Source organism: Drosophila suzukii (assembly GCF_043229965.1).
Source record: "Drosophila suzukii chromosome 2 unlocalized genomic scaffold, CBGP_Dsuzu_IsoJpt1.0 scf_2c, whole genome shotgun sequence".
NCBI classification, from domain to species: Eukaryota; Metazoa; Arthropoda; class Insecta; order Diptera; family Drosophilidae; genus Drosophila; species Drosophila suzukii.
The window spans coordinates 5,656,834-5,677,652 of NW_027255896.1; the positions used below are offsets into that span (position 1 = coordinate 5,656,834).

General features: G+C 36.2%; 1 protein-coding gene across 3 annotated transcripts in view; it reads left to right on the forward strand.

Annotated features, from left to right (window-relative positions):
- Positions 1 to 20,819, forward strand: part of MFS17 (Major Facilitator Superfamily Transporter 17) — a 579,815-nt gene that overhangs the window by 520,305 nt on the left and 38,691 nt on the right. For 2 of the 3 annotated variants that reach the window (XR_011605437.1, XR_011605438.1), the window contains exon 6: positions 19,656 to 19,745. The exons of the other annotated variant lie outside the window; for it this stretch is intronic. The gene's annotated coding sequence lies outside the window, so the exon portion shown is untranslated. The remainder of the gene's footprint in view (positions 1 to 19,655; positions 19,746 to 20,819) is intronic. 3 annotated transcript variants of the gene reach the window in all.

Sequence of the window (20,819 nt, forward strand, 5' to 3'; positions counted from 1 at the left end):
TCTTCACCAGGCTGGCGGACCAGGTCCGGCAAAGGAAGCAAGGCTTCAGCGAGTCGTTCAAGGATTACATGATCGACATGCAGACGATGGTGAGGCCACTTAATTACTCCGCTAAAGAGACCCTAAGGACCATCAAGGAAAACTGCACCCCTAGTCTAAGGATCTTCCTAAGGGCATACAAAGTGTCGGACCTGGACACGCTAATGATCCTAGCCGATGAGTACGAAGAACTGGAAAAGGAACGGGAAGTCTTCGCACAGGAGAACAAGTTCTCAAAGACAAAGTCGGCGTCACCAACACAGGTGACATGCAGGAGATGCGAGGAGGAAGATAACCAGGACACACGAGGAAACGACCAATGGTCACCACCACACCAAGCCAGACGACAGCAGGCAACAGACGCACCACGCGGAGGCCATTGGGCACCACCCCCACAGCAACAGAGACAGCCAAACAATACCTTGTGGAGGCCACCAAGCAACACACAGAGGCCACAAGATGCCACCCATATCATATAATACATCATAATATCGATCACGCACGAATGGTGTGACCAGGCGGAGGAAACATGGAAAGGAGTGAGACGCAGCAATGAGCAGCGAGCTGGGATCGATAGCCCAGGAGTATCGATGTCCCAGTGGGAACACAGGAAATATCGGCGCGGGAGATTTAAAGTTGCTACGAGGCGGATGACCCCCGCTGTAGAAACTCAAGGGAGTTAAGAGCGTCGAGGGAGCATCGAGGGAGCAACGAGGGAGCGCCGCGGGAATCACAAGGACTCAAAGGCTAGGATAAGCAAGGAAACGCCGGAGAGTAGGAACCAGTCTTAAATGTTTCCCGAAGTAAGGGGGGAATGTGAGGAGTTGAATAACTCCCCACAAATAGAAGCAGCAGCAGATGGCCGGCCGCTTACCAGATACGCGGCGAATTCGCGTAGTAACGGCGCGGCGGGGAGAACGAGAGAGTTTGGAGACCAAGGGTGGAGATCGAGAGAGTTTGGAGACCAACGAAGGAGAGCGAGAGAGTTTGGAGACCAATGAAGGAGAGCGAGAGAGATTGGAGACCAAGGATGGAGAGCGAGAGAGTTTGGAGATCAATGAAGGAGAGCGAGAGAGATTGGAGACCAAGGATGGAGATCGAGAGAGAATGGAGACTTCGCGGGCAGAGCAAGAGTGCCGTATGCAGAAGAGGATAACGGAACTCCACTGGACTTTGGACTCTCCCGTGAACTTTGGACCGGGAGAGGAAGTGCCACATCTCGGCAGTGGAGCGGCACACAGGCGTGCCACAAGCGGCACGGGAATCAGCGGGACTGCAGCAGTGGGCGGAGCATCGAGTGAAAGCGGTACGTGAAGGAGAAGTGGGTCATCCAGGAGGCACGAACTTTGGACCCAGAGTGGAGAGATCCAGCGGGCCGTGCGAAAAAGGGAAATAACGGTGCTTGGAGGCCCTATATAAGGCCGCAGAGCGCTGGCAGCTGGATCAGTCGATCAAGAGGAGTCAAGCCTTCAAGATCAGTCAAAGTACCAAGTGAGCAATCAGTCAAGCAAGTAATCTACGAGGGAGCTACAACCAAGCGAGTCATCGGAAGCAGCGCCGTGGGAAGCATAGAAGGAGCAAGATCGCCACGTCGAGACGTTCGGGATTAGGACATCAGGAATCTCCGAATTGAGACACAGGTGGCTGAGTTCTGAAAGGCATCACGCTGCTAAGTCAAGGCGTTTGTTTTCTAACTTTGTCACGACCACACCCTGGCGAGTCGCCCGGCGGGTCTGTCAGAGACAAGCAAAAGAGTCCTACGACGAAGAGCCGTCAGTTTGGGGAGGAAAGTTGTCTGCGACCCAGCGTACCTTGCCCGACCAAGCAGGACCTGGCGTGACGGACGAGCGGTAGATCGATTTGTGGTTTCGAAAGGCGTCAGCCTGGAGAGCCCTGCGATTACCGGCGAAGTTCCCGAGCAGCGACCGCCCAGCTCCCCGAGCGCCAGAACAACGAGATACTGGCCAGAAGACAGCGCAGAGGACATCGACAGCGACGCCAGCAGACATTTCCGGCAGCCACGTTACCATCGCCGCGCGGAGCTCATTGGGGAGCGCAGGAGCGTCGCGGACGTCACGCATTAGGGTGAAGCCGGGTGGAACGTTCGTCTGCGCTAGGCGTAAAGCGAAGTGAACCGCTAGGCAGTCTTGACTGTCAGCGCGAACTGAGCAAGAACCTAGCGGGACCGTCCGGGACAGAGCAAGGGACAGTATTGCCTCGAAAGGCGTCAGCCTGGAGAGCAAGGCTTGTTCACCCTAGTCTGAGAACGGTGACGCTTCCCTAAGCCCACAAGGCCGAATTCTCTGCGGGTCTAAGGCGCAACAAGCGACCCCGAGGCAACGCGTCGGCAAGCAAGCAGAGGCGGCCACTACGAGCGTCCCGAGACCCAGGATCCAGAGGAGGACGAGTCAACGCGTCGAGAAGCCAGAAGGAGGAGCACCAGCAGCCGGCGGAACCAGAACAAGGAGATACAGAAACCAGCATAGCCACACACCCGCTGTACCAATACCACGAGAATAAATCCCACTGTTACCATTTGAACACTTTGTTTTCTCACTGATCTACGGGCAATCACGTCATATAAATTTGGTGGGACGAACGCACAATCTTCTGAGCTAGCCGCACGAATCTCGTAGCGAGCAGACATACAAAATCAGTTCGTTACAACTTCAAGTTGAAATAACTACCATGCGAGAGTCAGTTTACTTTAATAAGGAAAGATCGGTTGGACAATTGTTTGGTTTCCATCAAAAAGTACTAGAACCACATCCTACAAAAACCTATCGATCAGATCAGACCGTGAACATATTAAAAATTAATACAATTCGTTTGGAATGTAAAATAATCAGCGTTTCATATGTAGATAATACACCGAATCATACATTACATGAGTTTGGCATTAATGTTCCGCCTGGGTATAAAATGACAGTGACACCACATAACCTAATTTATTTACCAATCAACTGTGACGAAATAAGCACACTATCTATACGCATAGTTGATCAAAACGGTGATTTGGTGAATTTACGCGGTGAAAACGTTTCGATTCGCATGCACATTCGGTTAATAGAATGATTATTTATAATAAAAGACGTAGCTTAAGTCCTCAGCCAAGCATTACTAATTGTAAAGCTATAGAAAGAGGATCGACAGTAAAAAGAAGCTCACTTACTTTGAAAAATAAACAATTTTTAAAGTCGTTAGGCTTGAAGCTTCGAGTATAACATAAAAGGTAAAAAGGAAAACAATGAACGAAATTTTAAATGTTCAAGAAAAGGATTACTCAGATGAGAGTATTTCGAAGAAAGAGTTTCATACTTATTCATCGTATAATCAAACATTTAAATCAAACGATGAAATTCGAATTACTATTCAAAATCAAGACTTGTACGTGCTTCCTCACGAAAGTTACCTTAATTTTCAAGGAATTATTAGAAAAGATTCACCGAATGGACCTACAACTGATAATGTTACCACTTTTTTTTAAAAATAATTGTATGGCTTACTTTTTGGATGAAATTAAGTACGACATAAATGGATGTGAGATTGATAAAACACGATTTGTCGGTATGACTACAACCCTAAAAAATTATATATCTCTGGATAATCTTCAAAGTCAAAATCTATTAAATTCCGGATGGAGCAGTGGGGACGAAATTTCTACGGGACCCCACTTTAACTTTTCTGTACCATTAAAAAATTTATTGGGATTTGCTATAAAAAAGTTTTGTTAAATTGTAAACACGAACTAGTGTTGATGCTAACTAAGAATCTTGGTGATGTGTTTGAACAAACCAGAAATGAACAAACTTTTAAGTTGGAAGTGACGAATATAACCTGGAAAATTCCCCATGTAACTCCAAGCGATTTTGCAAAAATTAAGATGTACGATATTATTAAAAGTGGTGTAAACCTACCAATCGCATTCAGGAGTTGGGATTCATATGTTAACCCCAAATTGGGGTATGGAAGTCAACACAGCTGGAATGTGAAATTGTCGGCTAACCGCGAAAAACCAAGATTTGCCATAATTGGATTTACACTAAATGGAGAACTTATCACAAATAACTTATCAAACTTGAAAGTCCACTTGAATTCTGAGTCATATCCATATGATAATCTGAATGTTGATTTTAGTAAGAATCAGTATGCTCACCTATATGAAATGTATACAAGATTTCAATCTAGTTACTATAATCGTGAGTCACAACCATTTTTGACCCCAAATGAATTTAAATTGAAGGCCCCTATTATTGTGGTATATCTTTCATATCAAAACAAATCAGTGAAAACTGGTCCTATTGATGTGTGAATTTTAATAGAAATACAATAAATAAAGAAAATACACAAGAGTAGTAGGGAAACGCGGATTCTGGGACAATTAGCATATTAATGGCCCCCGCCCCCCCTCCCCCCTCATTAACGTATGCGGGTTCTGGGACAATTAGCATAATCCAATAAATTAACTGATTTTAATGGGCTTTGAAGTCATAAAAATGTCACGATCATGTCTATAAAGAGTAAAATTAATTGACCCCATCGCCCCCACATCCCCATGTGACAATATTGATCATGTATCCTTCCCCTCATTATGTGCAATTAATAGTCAGGTGAGAAAGGTGCACGTGAGAAAGGTCGCACAACCATAGTATCCAAAGGTTGTTATCTTAGAGGAACATATCCGATCATGTTGGGGAAAGGTGTGATCACGTACCCTTTTGCCTCATTATCACAGGTGTTGCTGTGCACGTGTGAAAGGTCGCACACCCAAAGTATTCAAAGATGGTTATCTTAGAGGAACATGTCCGATCATGTTGGGGAATAATGTTTCCTATGATTGTAAAACTAATTTAGAAATCAAAAGAACCCCAATAAAATAAATCTCACAAGTTAATGATTCTCAGATGTGGAATATTTTCAAATACACATTTTTGTTTACGCCCCAGAACGTTTAACTGGTAAATTGTCTAAGATTCTCTCCTTTCCACAAATGGGTCATAAACATGTCATAAAAGGGATTCAAGCAAGAGCTACCCGAACATGCGCACCTGTCAATTACCTGACCGCAATAAAAGGGACACATGCACAACCCAGAAGGCGCACGCTCATTGACAAGATCATGGGCCTCACGCCAACGTCCTCATACTACCTCATACGACGTTCCCATAATAGGGGTTGAAATCACGACCGCGCAACAACTCGCAAGTAGCCGACATATCTCAGTCAAGGAAATATTTTCCATTCTCCGTACCTGTAATTTTAACTCGAAATAAAAAGTCAGAAGTTTATTTTGTAGCATAATAATACATTTATTCATTTATTTTGGTATTGCGAACATGTTTTATTATGTTATTTAATCATTTTCATTCTTTTTTCTAGATTATAGTATATATTCATAATGTTGAGTGCTTCCTTTTTGTAATCAGAAATTCGATGGCATACACAAGTGTCAACTCCCTCAGTGGCTGCATCATTGCTCCACACGCAGGTGTCCATATGACTTCTATGAATATATGTTTTCATATTACCTCGTTCACATTTAAAGAGTTTGGATTGTATGAACTGGAGCCGTACATAGTGTGCATTAAACAGAATTCCGTCAAATACATTCAGAAAGTTATTTATTTTAACTGAATGCATGTTGTCTATCTAAGTCAACAATCTCGTCTTACCCTTTTAAATATGCTTACACAATTTATAAGAAAATTTTATACAGGTTTTCAGCTTCTTCTTTTACCCAAAAATATGCATTCTTGAAATTCAACAAATGAAAATCTTTGAATTTTCCTCTTCTTTTATCCAAAAATGTGCATTCTCGAAATTCAACAAATGAAAATGTTTGTTTTTTTCCCAAACTCGAAATGATTTTTTCCAAACTGTCCCCTATTGGCTACCTGAGTATGATGGTGTGTATAAAAAATGACCTTTCCTTTCCCACCTGCAGCAAAGAATGTGAAACCTCTTCTAACCAACACTCTCCTTTGTTCTATGATTTTGTGTCTCCTTTATCGATTTTATGGTGTCCTATTGGTTACACATGAATCAAATATTTTTTAAAATCAATACTTCTCATCTCTTCTAACCAATGAATAGTCGATGTAACCTACTAGAATTGCATAAGTTTTTGAATTTAAAAAAATTTAAAATCATCTTTAACATTCTCGTTCACGCCCACTTCAAACACTATAAATGATCGAGGACAATAGTTAGTCTTCCAAAAATAGTCTTGAAGTGGGATACTCTGCTACGTCAAACACAACTTAAGTAAAAGTGAAAAAGTGATCGTGAACAAAGAATTTAAACAAAACGAATAAAATAAAATGAATAACCAAAATCAGTTTTGTCAATCCTGCAAGTGTTTCTTGCTAAAGAATAAGTGGGCAAATCATGTCCGTTTGGAGTTGCATAAGCGAAATGCAATTCAACCCCTTGACGGAAGAGTCAAAAAAATTTCTGAGGGATTCAAGGGCAGAATACTACATTACATGGATCGGATTACGATGGATCGGATTTGATCTTACCAGAGAGTTTCTTGAGTGAAGCTGGATTGTCCCTGCTACCTCATCTCAGCATTCTGTTAGAAAGTTATACTTCAGCAAAAGTAAACTTTGAACTGTTTGCAGAGTATATACTTTTTAAAGAAGAATCTGAAGAAATTGATATGAAAAGTTTTCAAAGTAAAATGACGATCATGAATAAAGATTCTGACTTAGAAAATATCTTCCATGAACATACCATGGAAATAATTTCAAAAACACAAGAATTTCAAGAGAGAGATAGTGGATGGTCTCTTATAAAATTGATTCGCTTGGAAATTAATGTGAATCATTATACACCGATGGCTGGTTCATCTTTCATACCACTACCTCGTTTCCTTTTAACGAAAAAAGCAATAGTTAACGTTTGTAACGAAAATGATCATTATTGTTTTAAATGGGCTTTGATTTCTGCCTTAAAAATTGTTAACAGGCCGCAAAGATGTTCGGCATATAATATTGATATATCGCTGGAGATAATTCGTATAAGTGATGAAATAATATTAGATTTCACAGGGTTGACTTTCCCCCTTGAAATAAAATGTATAAAAAATTTTTTAAAGAAGAATACTCATATGAGTTTAAACGTATTCGGATATAATGAAGAGACGAGGGAAATAATTGGACCGCTTTTTCAATCGGAAGTGGAAAAGCCTCTTCATATCAATATGATGTTTTTGGAAGAAGGTGGAAATGGACATTACATGTACATTAAAAATATTTCAAGGTAAATTCTTTTATACATTTTTATCTCTTTTAAGCAATTAACTAATTTGTATATATTTCTCTTTCAAAGACTAATGACTGCTCAAAGAGGAAATCAGAGGAGGGCGCAATTTTTCTGCAATGTGTGTTTGAATTTTTCTGGAACCCAGGAAGCTGCATTAAAACACACGACGCTCTGCAGTAGGAAGGTTTCAAAGATGCCGCACCCCCAGAACAACACACTGGAATTTTCCCAAGTTCAACATCAGCTTCAAGTTCCATTTGTTGTCTACGCGGATTTTGAATGCATTCTGGATCCGAAAAATCTTGAAGTGAGCCCCAAATTATTTAATATTAATGAGCATATTCCAATATCATATGCGTATTATATAAAGTGTGCTTTTGATTCTAGACTAGATAAATTTGTTTTAGAAACAGGAAAAAATTCGGGAGTAAGTTTTGTAGATTCATTGATAAAAAATTTAAGTAAATTGAGTGATGACTACTTAAATAAAATAGTTCCTATGAGAATGACTTTGGATGACCAGCAAATATTTGATAATTCATTGAGTTGTTCTATTTGTCAGAAAGATTTAGGGACTGATAGGGTTAGAGATCATTGTCATTTCACAGGTCGCTTTAGAGGTGCAGCCCACTCTAAGTGTAACTTGGATTATAAAGTTAACAAATTCATACCAGTATTTTTTCATAATTTTTCGAAATACGACTGTCATTTATTTATTCAAGAGTTGGGAAAGATTCCCGGTGAAATTTCCGTAATACCAATAAATAAGGAAAGCTATATTTCTGTCTCAAAGAAAATAAAAAGTTTAAGTGGAAATAGTTTTGAAATTCGTTTTCTCGATACATATAGATTTATGCCATCAAGTTTAGACACCCTAGCTTCTACTTTAGTTGATGATCAATTGAACACTGTTAAATCATTTTTCAGTAATGAGGATAGAATTTGGACTAATGCGTAAGAAGGGTATATTTCCCTATGAATATTTAGACTCGAGGAAACTTCCCTCCCACCAAGGGAAGCATTCTATAGTAATTTAACGGAAAGGGAATGCTCTCAGGAAGATTATGATCAAGCTCTTAAAGTTTGGTCGCATTTCTCTTGTTCCACTCTTAAAGATTATTTAGAATTATATTTAAAAGCTGATTTATTTCTTTTAACCGACATTTTTGAAAACTTCCGAAAAATTTGTATGCAAATTTATTCACTTGACCCAGCTCAGTATTTTACGACACCAGGTCTATCTTGGGAGGCAATGTTAAAATCTACAAATATTAAACTTGAATTGCTGACAGATATAGATATGTATAGATTTATTCAAAGTAGCATTCAAGGTGGTTTAGTTCAATGTTGTCATAGATATACAAAAGCAAATAACAAATATTTGTCAGATTATGATTCCTCGAAGGAGTCTTCATTTTTAATGTATGTGGATGCGAATAACTTGTATGGTTGGGCAATGTCACAACCTTTACCATATAAAGATTTTAAGTGGATGTCTACCACAGATATAGACAATTTTGATATTAATAATATTCCAATCGATAGCAAATACGGTTATTTTTTGGAAGTGGACTTAATATATCCATACCGTTTACATGATCTTAATAATGATCTTCCATTTTGTCCGTCAAACTGTCTGGCCTCAAAAGAGGATACGGTAAAAAAATTAATTGCTGACCTGGGAAATAAGAAAAATTATGTAATACATTATCGGAATTTGCAACAATGTATACAGAATGGGTTAGTATTGAAAAAGATCCATAGAGGTGTTCAGTTTTTACAAAAGCCTTGGTTAAAGAAGTACATTGATCTAAATACTTTACATAGGCAAAATGCAAAAAATAAATTTGAAAAAGATTTTTTTTAATTAATGAATAATTCTGTTTACGGAAAAACAATGGAAGATCCCGAGCGCAGGGTCGATATTAAGCTTGTTAGTACATGGAAAGCTCCGGATAGCTCGAAGACTGGACGAAAAGCACATTGTGCCAAAACTTTAATTTCAAAATCAAATTTTCATAGTGCAACTAAAATAAATGATAATTTCTATGCAATTCAAATGAAAAGATTGTCCGTTCTATTTAATAAGCCAATGTATCTAGGATTTGCAGTATTAGACTTATCAAAATGGAAAATGTATGATTTAAATTATATGGATACTGATTCATTTAGCTATACAAAAAAAACTGAAGATTTTTATGAAGATATTCGTAATGATCTTGAAGCAAAATTTGATACATCGGACTATTCAGATGAAAGAATTAATCTATATAACTTCAAAAGAGTTAACAAAAAAAAGTTTAGGGTTTTTTAAAGATGAGCTTAACGGTAAACTCATGACAGAATTTGTAGGCCTATGCTCAAAGGTTTATTGTTATAAAATAGATCAAGTTGAATCTTCACATAATAAAGCAAAGGGAGTGAGTTCACGAAATCTTACAATTGAAGACTATAAAAATGTTTTATTAACTGGGGCCTCACTATATGGTAATAGAACAATGTTTAGATCAAAAGCACATAAAATAACTACAGTTAAAGTAAATAAAAAAATTCTTTGTGGCAAAGATAACAAAAGAAAACGTAATGTTAATGAAACACAATTTTTAGAGTTAAGAAATGAAGACCATGGTACGACATCAATAAAACATCAGAGATTAATTGAAAAAGATATTTTAGAAAATGTTGAATGGCTAGAATCAAATTCATTTTGCTTGGGTGAGATGATACAAAATAATTATGTGAACGGTGGAGAATCATTAGATAGCCTTAAATTTCAAAAGGAACATATTGAAAAAGAACTATTTTATAAATCAGTTGAACTGGAGATGTTTTATTATGATCGAGACCTTGGAAAATATAAATGAAAATGATTTTGAGATTGTAAAAAGTATTTTTATTATATTTAATTTTAGTTTAAAACATTGTACAAAAATGTTAATATTAAACTTAATATAAGATAAAATAAATATATAAATAAAAATTAATATACAAATGAAAATTAATTAAATAAATCATTTATTATACTACAAAATGTCTTCCTTGTTTATCCAGCTAGTCTTTGAAAACCCGAGCCACTTAACCAAAACTTTATTTCCTTTTCGCCTTACAACTTTTTCAACTAGGTATGTGTGGGGAAATCGTGTTTTTTTCAGTTCTTCTTTATAGAATCCGCCCTGAATCGGGCTACCATCTAAATCTTCAAGTAAGTATGTTTTAGGGTATGTGTTCTTCACCTTTCTAATTTTAAAGATTTCTGTTGTATAGTTTGGGGTATACCCTTTCTCAAATACATGTTTATATTTACTGATACGAACGTGGTCCCCCTTACGGAATTTACTTGCAACAAATATTTCAGGTGATTATACGATGTTTGTAATATTTGTTTTTCATTGGAAGAATTGACTTTACTTGGACTCATTTTTATTGTTGTATGCACTCTATTATTATATTTATTAACTAATTGTTTATACATATCTATCCACTTATATTTTCCATTGAAACTAAACTCACGCCACATTAATTCTTTAAGAGTTCTATTGAAACGGTCAACTATTGATGCTTTTAGAGTACTGAAGGGTGAATAATAATTTATCCTATAACTTTTCATTAACACCTTAAATTTGGAATTAAAGAATTCAGTGCCATCATCAGTTGGCAGGTTTCTTGGTGTTCCATGACCCGAATTAAATATTCTCTCCATTGCCCGGGAAACATCATTTGCATTTTTTGATTTTAATGCCTCACCCCAAGCATATTTCGAAAATGTGTCTATAACAGTCAACAAGTATCGGTACCCATCATTAGATTTTGAAAAGGCTCCCATTTCAACCAAATCTGCTTGCCACAGATCGTTTATACCCCTTGTAATCACTCGTCTTCGTTGAAAGTTTTTTCGAGATGGTCCGTGCAACTCATTTACGATTTCTCGCTTAATCATATTCTTCTAATAGGCTGAAAAGCGACGCCTTCTAACTCAATTGTGGTTTTTTTTGGTAATGATATCGGTTTTGTCACATATTTAAATATATAGTCCTCAATGGTTTTAATCTTTTCCAGAATTTTTGCAAAATTTTGGTCAGCGCTGTCTGCCCCCTTATTATTAAATTCAATTTTATTTTCTAAGCTTGAAATTTTTGTGAGCCGACGATTAACATTTTGAGTTATAATTTTTCTTAAATCTTCTCCCAACTTTCCGAGAATCTCATCAGTATATTGTTTCGTTGCTAGATCATTGTTGTCTAAAGGCCTAGATCCGTTTTTAATGCGTTTACTTTGAGCATTTAGATTACCGTCCTCATCGATGAATAATCCCTCAGTAGAATTAACACGTCTTTTCAAATTTTCTGATCGTTTCTTATCAACAGAAAAATGTCCAAACTTGTCGACAGACATGATGTTTATAAATGTAAAACATATTTGTCCTTCCTATTTATACCCATTAAAATATAATCCTTTCTTCACGCAATTCCTCTAATATTGAAAAAATTTCGTTATGGTGGCTGGTGTTACCCGCTCCTTTTGATGCTACTAAAATTTCCAGTCGTTCGACTAACTCATTTACATCATTCCAGTATACATAGTTTGGATTTGATTTCTGAAGAGTCATGTAACCAAAACCTGTTTTTGAGCGAAGTGGAGTAGCGTTGTAGGACTGAAATCTTTGTCTATCAACTTCTTAATAATATGGTTCTATTTGTATGCTCGTGTACCCTTGATTCTGTTATTAGGTTTGAAGCCTACTCTATGTATATTCGTTTCTAAAATAATTTTTTTTATACATTTTCAAGTCTAATCTTCATAGTTTTCAGGGTTACTAAAAAAAATTAAAGAGTACAGACCAGGAGTCAGATCACAACTCATTCCACTAGAAAATGTTATTTTATTATCTTTAATTTTTAATTCTTTATCTCCCAATGTTAATGAATTGTTTGCACTTTTTTTATGACCATAACCTTTATCCAATACATTTCCTCTGGTCAAATTACTGATATTTGAATCATAGTTATAACCAGCGTTATTATCTCCTAGCTCTGCATCCACACCCATATCGGCCTCTCCTGTTTACATTGGTAAAGGTGTTGTCCCTTCTTCTTCACTCTTTTCCGTCTCCTTTTTCTTTTCTTCTATATCTTCCTCTATATTCGTTTGTGAAAAGAATTGATTGTAGGAATCACTATCATCGAAAGACCTTGGTGGAGTTATGTTTCGATTAGACTGCGGATCTTTCTCATTAGTTGTAGAGTAGAAATCGTCAAGCTCTCTCTCATCATCATCGTATTTCTTAATTTGCTTCATTTCACGCTTTACTTTTATACTATCTTTTACATTAGAAATCTTTTGTTTTTTATTTTCCTTAACAAGTTCTTGTAAGGGTTCAGTAATAGGTTTAAAAGTTTCCTCCAATTGTAAATTCGTATGATTTTTGACTTGTTTGAGATCATCGAATTTTCGCTTCAAAACAAATCTAGCTTTAGTTAACTGTGACAAAATATTCATTGTAGTATATTGTTCAAACTTTATAGGTGAAAGATTTAAAATTTCCGAAATTCATGTAGTCACTGCTCAGTTACTAAACAAATACTGTTTAGGGAACGCCAAGCTCTGTAATATTTATATACCATTTCCGAATAAAAAAAAGATTCGATACATTTTCTTCATTATATTTTAAAAAGTGTATTTATTGTTATATTCTTAAAATCTCAATCTTTTTAATGATTACTGACTTATTTCTAAATACAAATTGTCATTACTTTTATAAATATTAAATTTTCCATCAACCATTTCATTGATGATATCACCTTGAAGAGAGGTGTACCTTTCCGGCATGTACAGAATGTGCTCCTCCAACTCGAGAGCAATAGATTCTCCAACCTTTGTTGTTTTGCGCTCCGCCTTGAGGATCGGGAATCTACATTTTCAGGCATCCTTGTCTTCGATAGCAGTGTCTTTTTATTAAATTTATTGAACTCTTTAACTACAATGTTCATCTGGTTTTCCTGATTCATGATGGTTGTTGAGTTTTTTGGACTTGGTACAGTTGTTCCACGTTGTTTTTAGCTGTATTTTGATGTTTACTACCTGTTTAGCAGTTGTTCAGTACTTGTTTCGTAGTTGCTTACTACTTCTTTTAGCTGGTTAATAGCTGTTATTAGATGGTTATTATCTGTTTAGTAGCTGTTAACTAGTTGTTTACTAGTTGTTATAAGCTGGTCACCAGCTGTTTTGAGCTGTTATGAGAAGTTATAGGTCTTTTTTGTTTTTTTTTTTGTTAAGAATGATCAAAAATTCATGTCCTCTAGATGACGTTCGATGTGAAGTAGAAACTTAGACTGTGAATTTGAACGCGTGCAGGTCCACTTTTTATACCATACAGAGTTCACACATACACGTACCCATACATTGATTTTCAACCCCCAAATGTAAATTAACCATTTAAATATACCGGTTTTGACTCTAGATTTTCTACGAAAGAAAGTAGAAAAGCGAGGCACAGGTGTCCACAGTTGTATGTATCAAAGTCTTGAACTCTATCGTAGTTGTATTGTATTCTATGTCCCAAGTATTTCACAACTTCTCTAGGTGGCTGAAGATTTCCAAAACTGTCTGCAACCCAATGTGTACCACTTGATCGTGAATTATCTAAGTTTACTATACCACACTCCCTACTTTTTGGTGCTTCTGGGAGTAGATCTCTCATAAACACCCCTCTAAAATGTGGGATATATTTCCAAGCAAAATGTATAATGTCGATATTTGATAGTGGTCTATTGGGTAGCAGAGAAATTAGTTTTTTCGCTTCTTAATTCCTTTCCCCTTACTATAGGGCTTAAGAAAGAAACCATAACCCTTTCTATAGGGCTTGAGATATAATCCTTCTCCTACAGCAACACTTTCAATTTTCCTATTGTGACGTTTTTTCTCCTCCATATCTTCCTTAGCCATTCTCGCATTGTTAATTGTTTTTGCAATTGCTGCACTACCACTTGCTAAACTACCAAGAGCGCTGAGGGCTGTCAAGATCGGCACGATTGGTAGAAAACCTCCAATTTTGGGTACATTAATTACACGAGGTACTTTAACATTTTTCTTAGAACCCATTGATTGATGAATTGATTTACGTGCAACTTTAATTGCACTCATAATGTCTAATGGTTTTTGTTTTTTTAATGTCTTAGTAGCAGCATTAATTACAGTCGAAAGGTTTGTCTTCTTCATTTTATTCTTCAATATCTTTTTCCATCCTTTCTTTTCCGTTTTATTCAATCCCATACCAAATTTTTTCTTGGCTTTCATTATATTTGTAACAAAGTATGCTGCTGCTCTTTCACCAAGTCTGCTACCTGATGCCTTGACACGCGACCAGGCTTTGTCAATTAATATGGAGTCTGCCCTATGTCGTTCACTCAATACCTTGTTTTGAGAATATGCAATATCGTGCTCTTTGCAAGCTTCATCCAATGGGTTTATTCCTTGATCACCACGTTCCAACCGTTTCTGTAACTTTGTACCCGGTCCACAAAAATTATATCCCGGAATATGGGCTTCAAACGGTAATGTATTAATTAGCTTATCGACAAGACCACCACCGTGTTTACAATTAAAAATACGACTGATGCGATTATAAAAACGTTTCCCCATTTTATTGATGTTTAATCATCAAAGATTTCTCATTGAATGAGGTACATTAGGTTAAAAGATGCGTTTAATAAGTCAGAAACAAAAAATTGTAGTTAGAAATATTAACGATGAAAACGAGAAAAATCTACCGCCACGACATAGTGCTCTCTTACCGAACACAATAAGGGCTCTAATTGTTGGGCCTTCGAATTGTGGTAAAACTAATATTATGTTAAGTCTAATAGAGAGTCCTAATGGATTAAAATTCGAGAATGTTTATATATTTTCAAAAAGTTTATATCAACCTAAATATGAGTACTTGGAGAAATTAATCAAACCGATTAAAGGAATGGGATATCATACATTCTCCCATAATGAGGGTGTACTAGACCCCAGTGAAGCTAAAAACAATTCCATTATGATATTCGATGACGTAGCTTGTGAATAACAAGATAACATAAGATCTTATTTTTGTATGGGTCGACATAAGAATATCGACTCTTTTTATTTATGTCAAACGTATAGTCATATACCTAAACATCTGATTCGTGACAATGTCAACTTTATTATAATGTTTGAGCAAGATGATTTAAATATGCGGCATATATATCGGGACCATATTAACACTGATATGAATTATGAAACATTTGTAAAAATTTGTCAAAAATGTTGGGAGGACAAGCACGGATTCCTATTAATTAGCAAGGATAACGAAATGGATAACGGAAGATACAGAAAAGGATTTGATCAATTTATTATGATTTAAGGAGAAATTTAAATATAAAGCTTGGTTAGATACTTACAATCCCACAGTTTATCAAGAGATTTCAATATGTCTAGATCACTTGCATTATCCTTGAATGGAAATAGTTCCATTATAAATTCAAACTTTTTTCCACCTATCGAATTGAATGGTCGATATGAGTGCGCTCTTATCGATTTTAATATGTATAATTCGATTCCAAATATTGATGAAAAAAATAACCTCTTCCACATCGGTGACAAGGTTATTACAATTCCAACTGGATCATATGAATTGAATGATATCACCGATTTCATTTACAATAAACTAAAAGACTATAACCTTGAAAATACATTTAAAATTCAAAGTAATAATAATACACTTCAAGTTGAAATAACTACCATGCGAGAGTCAGTTTACTTTAATAAGGAAAGATCGGTTGGACAGCTGTTTGGTTTCCATCAAAAAGTACTAGAACCACATCCTACAAAAACCTATCGATCAGATCAGACCGTGAACATATTAAAAATTAATACAATTCGTTTGGAATGTAATATAATCAGCGGTTCATATGTAGATAATACACCGAATCATACATTACATGAGTTTGGCATTAATGTTCCGCCTGGGTATAAAATGACAGTGACACCACATAACCTAATTTATTTACCAATCAACTGTGACGAAATAAGCACACTATCTATACGCATAGTTGATCAAAACGGTGATTTGGTGAATTTACGCGGTGAAAACGTTTCGATTCGCATGCACATTCGGTTAATAGAATGATTATTTATAATAAAAGACGTAGCTTAAGTCCTCAGCCAAGCATTACTAATTGTAAAGCTATTGAAAGAGGATCAAAAGTAAAAAGAAGCTCACTTACTTTGAAAAATAAACTATTTTTAAAGTCGTTAGGCTTGAAGCTTCGAGTATAATATAAAAGGTGGAAAGGAAAACAATGAACGAAATTTTAAATGTTCGAGAAAAGGTTTACTCAGATGAGAGTATTTCGAAGAAAGAGTTTCATACTTATTCATCGTATAATCAAACATTTAAGCCAAACGATGAAATTCGAATTACTATTCAAAATCAAGACTTGTACGTGCTTCCTCACGAAAGTTACCTTAATTTTCAAGGAATTATTAGAAAAGATTCACCGAATGGACCTACAACTGAAAATGTTACCACTTTTTTTAAAAATATTTGTATGGCTTACTTTTTGGATGAAATTAAGTACGAAATAAATGGATGTGAGATTGATAAAACACGATTTGTCGGTATGACTACAACCCTAAAAAATTATATATCTCTGGAGAATCTTCACAGTCAAAATCTATTAAATTCCGGATGGAGCAGTGGGGACGAAATATCTACGGGACCCCACTTTAACTTTTCTGTACCATTAAAAAATTTATTGGGATTTGCTGAGGATTATAAAAAAGTTTTGTTAAATTGTAAAGACGACCTAGTGTTGATGCTAACTAAGAATCTTGGTGATGTGTTTGAACAAACCAGAAGTGAACAAACTTCTAAGTTGGAAATGACGAATATAACCTGGAAAATCCCCCATGTAACTCCGAGCGATTTTGCAAAAATTAAGATGTACGATATTATTAAAAGTGGTGTAAACCTACCAATCGCATTCCGGAGTTGGGATTCATATGTTAACCCCAAATTTGGGGTATCGAAGTCAACACAGCTGGAATGTGAAATTGTCGGCTAACCGCGAAAAACCAAGATTTGCTATAATTGGATTTACACTAAATGGAGAACTTATCACAAATAACTTATCAAACTTGAAAGTTCACTTGAATTCAGAGTCATATCCATATGATAATCTGAATGTTGATTTTAGTAAGAATCAGTATGCTCACCTATATGAAATGTATACAAGATTTCAATCTAGTTACTATAATCGTGAATCACAACCATTTTTGACCCCAAATGAATTTAAATTGAAGGCCCCTATTATTGTGGTTGATCTTTCATATCAAAACGAATCAGTGAAAACTGGTCCTATTGATGTGAGAATTTCAATAGAACTGAAGACACCAAGTCATGAAAATACCCAAGCTTACTGTCTCCTCATACATGACCGTTTAGTTGAATATAACCCATTAAACGGACTAGTACAACGAGTTGTTTAACATTAGAAAAATGTTGAATGATACTGTTTCGATTGATGTTCAAGGTTTCTTTGATAATAATAATAATTTTATTTTAAAGGAAATTGGAATTGTATTCGGAAAAGATCCAAACTTGAATAACAGTATTTTAATAGAACCACCATATGATTTTACTTTGCTAAATACAAAATCTCGAAAGACTGCAATTTGGTTAACCAATACACATCACAAAATTTTTTGGAACGATGGAGAGAACAGTTTTCCACAAACTCGAAAGTATCTAAGGACAATTACAAGCGGAAAACAAATTATTTGTAAAGGTGTGGAAAAGAAACGATTTCTACAGAAGTTTTTTGGGAGTCGTCAGCTCATTAATATCGAGGAAATGGGCTGTCCGTCATTAAACAGGTTTAAAGGAAACCGGTTTCCCTATTGTGAAACACACCTTAAGGGCGGGGTTTGTGCTCTAAACAATGCATATATTATTTTCACATTTTTTAAAAGTAGCTCCAAAACAATAAAATAATTTTTATACATCATTTTAAAGTTGAGACTAGACGTGTAAAGACCTACAAGAAAATAAAATTAACAAAATGAAATTTCATGAGGAAATTGACCAATTTATTGAACAATTTAAAGGAGGTATAATTGGTCAGCATTTTCAATACCTTCTAAGCACAAAAACTATGTTCATGAATCGAGGTGGACATGATCTCGAAACTAGGAACTATTGTGAACACTTTACATTTTGTAATCCAGAAATGACGTCGGAAACGTGCGCCTGCTTCTTCTATGCAAATCGCCGGAATCAAAGCAGAAAATTAATTTCTATATATAACAAAAATGTTGGCAATACCAAAATAAATGAATAAATGTATTATTATGCTACAAAATTATTTCGAGTTAAAATTACAGGTACGGAGAATGGAAAATATTTCCTTGACTGAGATATGTCGGCTACTTGCGAGTTGTTGCGCGTTGTTCCCCTATTATGGGAACGTCGTATGAGGTCGTATGAGGTCGTTGGCGTGAGGCCCATGATCTTGTCAATGAGAGTGCGCCTTCTGGGTTGTGCATGTGTCCCTTTTATTGCGGTCAGGTAATTGACAGGTGCGCATGTTCGGGTAGATCTTACTTGAATCCCTTTTATGACATGTTTATGACCGATTTGTGGAAAGGAGAGAATCTTAGACAATTTACGAGTTAAACATTCTGGGGCGGAAACAAAAATGTGTATTTGAAAGTATTCCACATCTGAGAATCATTAACTCGTGAGTTTAATTTTATTGGGGTTTTTTTTGATTTCTAAATTAGTTTTATAATCATAGGAAACATTATTCCCCAACATGATCGGACATGTTCCTCTAAGATAACCATCTTTGAATACTTTGGGTGTGCGACCTTTCACACGTGCACAGCAACACCTGTGATAATGAGGCAAAAGGGTACGTGACCACACCTTTCCCCAACATGATCGGATATGTTCCTCTAACATAACAACCTTTGGATACTATGGTTGTGCGACCTTTCTCACGTGCACCTTTCTCACCTGACTATTAATTGCACATAATGAGGGGAAGGATACATGATCAATATTGTCACATGGGGATGTAGGGGCGATGGGGGCAATTAATTTTACTCTTTATAGACATGATCGTGACATTTTTATGACTTCAAAGCCCATTAAAATCAGTTAATTTATTGGATTATGCTAATTGTCCCAGAACCCGCATACGTTAATGAGGGGGGAGGGGGGGCGGGGGCCATTAATATGCTAATTGTCCCAGAATCCGCGTTTCCCTACTATTAAATCGGTCAATTTCCTCATGAAATTTCATTTTATTATTTTTGTTTTCTTGTAGGTCCTTACACATCTTGTCTCAACTTTAAAATGGCGTATAACAATTATTTGATTGTTACTACTACTACTTTGAAAAAAAGGCCAAAATAATGTATGTATTGTTAACAGCACAAGCCCTTAAGATGTGTTTCACAATATGAAAACCGGTTACCTTTAAACCTGTTTAATGACAGACAGCTCATTTCCTCGATATTAATGAAACGCTTCCTTCTGCCTTTTATATACTTTCCGACGAATAGTGTGTACCCTTTTACTCTACGAGTAACGGGTATAACTATCTTTAAGGCAATTTTTGTTAGTCCCACGGGGAATCCTATACAAATCCCCTTGAGAAAGCTTTCCTAGGTAGGGACCGAACGCAGCAGACACTTACATCTTTTTGTATCTCCAGCAGCAAGATCGCGGTTGCAGCGAGTAATGGTGTTCATCCGTTTGTTCATTGTTGCGTGTGTGTGGGCGGGGTGCTATGAGCAAACCAGCGATAGCCACTTCGTGGACTCACGTAGTTCCATTTTGGGACGTAACATTGGTCAGTGGCAGCGCTCAATGTTTCCCCATTACCTAAAAACAATTTGTAGTTAAAGTCTTCTATTTAGCAAACAGTGCAAACAGAGAGGCGGCTCCCAAAGTTGAGGTTATGATTTTAAAAATAATTAATTTTTCTTGATCAGTGAACTCCGCTAGAATAACTTTGTTGCATCTCTTTAAAAATAGTTTTCTAAAAATTATTCATGACAAAAATATTACTTCAATCCTCAATTTGAACCACAACACGACTAATTTATAAAGTATAAATATATAAACCCTTAGTAAGCACCACTGCCTTTCAGATTCACCACTTAAAATGCTTTAAATCGTAATTTCTTAAATTTAAAAGTGCTAGCCTTAAGTCAAGAATGGAATTTATAACAATTGTTGTAACTAACATTCACTTTTAAACCAAAGTGATTTTATTCAGACATTTGCAACGAAGAGAAATAGACGCTTTCGACACTATAAAGTATATATTCTTGATCAGCATCACTAAAAGTGTCTATCTGGCTGTGTGTTTCTACGCATACTAGATTTTCAGCCCTAAAGATTTTGGAATGAAACTTTTCTTTCTTTTTATTGTACATAAGTCGGAACGGGCTGGATCACACAATTGTGTTCTTTAGACAACTTC